The 4,018-nt window shown below is 43.1% G+C and overlaps 1 long non-coding RNA gene across 1 annotated transcript; it reads right to left on the bottom strand.

Annotated features, from left to right (window-relative positions):
- Positions 1-223: 223 nt before the first annotated feature.
- On the bottom strand, positions 224-1,993 carry LOC128884521 (uncharacterized). Its single transcript, XR_008459402.1, has 3 exons — positions 1,909-1,993; positions 1,215-1,367; positions 224-407 (listed from the first exon to the last, which is right to left on the bottom strand). It is a non-coding gene; the product is annotated as an uncharacterized LOC128884521 (long non-coding RNA).
- Between the last annotated feature and the right edge of the window lie 2,025 nt (positions 1,994-4,018).

Raw genomic sequence — 4,018 nt, 5'->3', positions numbered from 1 at the left:
CATCATTTGATCGAAACGGGCGACAGATTTTCAAATCTGAAATCCGGGACGTGACAACGGCAATAATTTTACGCTGGCAAAGACACCGCTTTGTTTTCGCTGCAGATATCGCGAAAATGTTTCGCCAAATATGGGTACATTCTCACGATACCGCGTATCAATTAATTGTTTGGCGTCTTTCACCAGCAGATACTATTAAAACTTATAAATTGCTCACCGTTACTTACGGCACGGCGTCTGCTCCTTTTCTCGCGAATCGAGTGATTAAACAGCTCGCTGTAGATGAAGGAACCCAATTTCCTTTAGTCGTTCCCATTATCAACGAAGATATTTACGTTGACGACGCACTTTTCGGATCCGATGATCACGTTCAAACTCTCCAACTGAGAATACAGGTTACCGAAATTCTGAAAAAAGGAGGGTTCCATTTACGAGAATGGTCTAGCAATTGTACACAATTAATAGCTGATATTCCCGATGACTATAAAGAACTGGCATCTAGCCGTTCATTTCAAGACACTGAGGGATTAAAAATGCTCGGTCTGCTATGGCAACCTAACTCGGACGAATTCCAATTTAAATTCAAAATCGATCTCGCAAACTTGGCCAAGCCAACCAAGCGAATAGTATTATCGACTGTTGCAAAAATATTTGACCCCTTAGGATGGATATCTCTAATCGTGGTAGTTGCTAAAATTTTTATGCAAAAATTGTGGACGGCTAAATTAGATTGGGACGATCCCTTACCAAATGAATTAGCTAAACATTGGCGAGAATACTTGTCGGAATTCTCCAGAATGCAAGAGCTACCTATCCCTCGATGGCTCGAGATGGATAGTAGCGCTTCCTTGAATTATGAAATTCATGGCTTCGCCGACCATCACAAGACGCGTATGCGGGCGCGGTTTATTTAAAAGTGATTACCGTATCAGAGGAAGTCGCGATAAATCTGTTAATTTCGAAAACGAAAGTAGCCCCGCTAAAATCTCTTACGATACCACGCTTAGAATTATGCGCCTGTGTGATAATGGTACGTTTAATCGAGCACGTTCAAACTACCTTAAAACTTCAACATTGCCCTATTTATTGCTGGACGGACTCTACAGTCGCTTTAGCTTGGATACGTAAATCTCCCAATCAGTTAAAAACTTTTACTGCACACCGAGTTGCAGAAATACAAAGTCGAGTGCCTAATGCTAATTGGCGACACGTACCCACGCATTGGAATCCTGCAGACTGCGCTTCTCGGGGTTCATCGCTGCTCTTATTGTCGCAGCATCCGCTCTGGTGGCATGGACCTTCCTGGCTCTCGCAAGCTCCTCAGGAGTGGCCAGAGAGTCGGGAACTCTTCCCGGCAGAGGCGAATGCTGAAATTAAAACAATCTGAGTACATTGCACGGTTTGACTGGAACTGAGTGGGATTTGCCAATGCGCACTTCTTCATGGCAGAAGTTATTAAGAATTACTGCCTATGTTTTTAGATTCATTGAGCAACTCAGAACGAGGGTAGGCGGGTGTAGGGACCCTGTTCCTTCGGCAAACGAAATACTCGCTGCACGAAACTTCTGGATTCAGTACGTCCAATCACGGAGTTTTTCTCGCGAAATTGAGGCACTAAAGAAAGGCAAGGCTATTTTTAAATCAAGCCCATTGTTTCGGCTCTGCTGCGTAACGCAAATCTCGAACAGCGATTTCCAATTGTTTTACCCTCGAATAGGGTTACTGAACTTATCATTGCAGATTGTCACTCGAACACCTTACACGGAGGTACTCAATTAATGCTCAGCGTACTACGTCGCGTTTTTTGGATAATTAAGGCTCGGCCTCTCGTTCAAATGCACATACATAAATGTGTAACATGTGTGCGATGGCGGGCGGCGACTGTGAATCAACAAATGTGCGACTCACCGGTATAGCGAGTCACGCCGTCTCGTTCCTTTAGCCATTGCGGCATCGATTATGCCGGACCACTCTCAGCCCTTGCGCATCGTGGACGTGGTCAAAAATCGCACAAGGTTTATATCGCACTCTTCATATGCTTGGCCACACGAGCAATCCATTTAGAGTTGGTGCACGACTACTCCACTTCTGCGTTTCTAGCGGCATTGGATCGCTTCTTCTCTCGTCGTGGATTACCTACAGATATTTACTGTGACAATGGGACTAATTTTCAAGGTGCCAGTCGAGAATAATTAATGACGGCATTTAAAAAGGTAACCGTAGATCCTTACCTTTGTTCTCATTTAGCCAAATACTACATTACGTGGCACTTCATACCACCCTCTGCCCCGCATTTTGGTGGATTACGGGAGGCCGGAGTCAAAAGTGTCAAAACGCACTTGCGACGCGCACTTTGTGACAGCAGCCCCACCTATGAGGAGCTTCAAACGCTATTATGCAAAATTGAAGCCTGATTAAATTCACGCTTTGTGGCCCCCTTAAATGACGATCTCGACTCGTGCGAGGCTCTGACTCCTGGTCATTTCCTTATAGGGGAACCACTCAAATCAGTTCCCACGACGTCTACCCTAGACATAAATGAAAACCGGTTGTCACGCTGGCAATTTGTCCAACAATTAACCGAAAAGTTTTGGAAAGCTTGGGCAAATGAATACAGACGCTTCAAACTCGCACGAAGTGGTGTAGCCGTTTTCCTAACCTTAAAATCGGAGATTTAGTGCTCCTACGAAGTTCTACACTTCCTCCTGCTAAAGTGGGAACTGGCTCGGATAGTAGAATGCCATCCTGGTAGCGACGGACTCGTGCGTGCTGTTAAAGTAAAAACTGCACAGTCGCAATACATACGTCCCATTACTAGTTTATGTAAGTTACCAATTAGTTCGTAAGTCAAGATTATTTATGTATTCATTGTATCTTAATTAAAGTTATGCTTTATTAATTACGTATCATAAGTACATATTAGCTTTAAGAAATCGTAGACTACTTACCGCTTGTGTTGTAACCACGTGGAACACTGGCGACTATATGATTGGCGCACTTCACTGCGATTGGAAACTGCCGATTATGTCGCGGTCCGTTGAACCGCGAGGCGGGCGGTGTTTCGAATTGGGCGCGTCAATTTGAATTAGCTTAAAACAGCTACCTTTTTTCCGGCTCTGCGATCGCGAGAGAGTCTATAAAAACCGCGACACAGCAACGAGGCTTTCTCTCCGAACTCAGTGCGAAAACAAGTCGGTCGAAAGTACAAGTGCGCGACGAATTCGCCTAAGCACGTGTTTCATCGCTATAACTCGGCGCTAATCGCTGCTATATTTCGCGCTAATCGCGATAAAATCTTAATTCTAAAGTGTTGATAAACACAAGGATCGTTTTTCTATAATAATATTAATTCTTGTAAAAACTGTACATAACTAGATTAGTGAAACTAAGTATAGTGCTAATAAACTTCGGTTAAGTAACTGTTATCGTTAAAATTAAAGACTATAATTTGTTTAATTAACTCCTTTCCTTGATTCAGAGAGTAAACGGCGTCAGGCCTAGAATATTAAAAAATTCTACGCGCCAACAATTATATTAAATTACGTTAAATAACCTTTTCGTAGTCGACGCTATATCAACAATTTGTAATTTCTGCTTGAGTTAGTTTTTGGTGAGGGCGGCAATATTGAATGCTGTTAATGTATTCATGTAAACTGTCTACGTGAAAGTCCGTGTCCGTCCCTTGGGGTTGTTGATGGCAATAGACTTCCACAGAAAAAGAGGACCCAAAAGCAAAACTTTTTACAATTGCTCAAGACTAGAGTTTTACGAGGTTTCCGAGTACTTGCCTCGATGAAATGTAATAATGGAGAGGACTTGTCTTTCCATTCTTTTTCTTGGTCAACCGTGTGAGAGTTCGTTAAAATAAAAACCCCCACTAGTTGTCACTGGTACTAATAATGAGTTATTAGGCGCCCGTTTGTCGCTTTACAAATTCATCACCTTCGGGTGAGGGCAGGTATGGCTGTATAGCCAAGGTACTGTCATATGGAAAGCTCAGCCAGACAATAAATGTCTA

The sequence above is a fragment of the Hylaeus volcanicus genome, unplaced genomic scaffold (genome assembly GCF_026283585.1).
Source record: "Hylaeus volcanicus isolate JK05 unplaced genomic scaffold, UHH_iyHylVolc1.0_haploid 12271, whole genome shotgun sequence".
Lineage (NCBI taxonomy): Eukaryota > Metazoa > Arthropoda > Insecta > Hymenoptera > Colletidae > Hylaeus > Hylaeus volcanicus.
The sequence above is the reverse complement of the archived record's forward strand: the minus strand, read 5'-3'. Positions and strand labels throughout refer to the sequence as shown.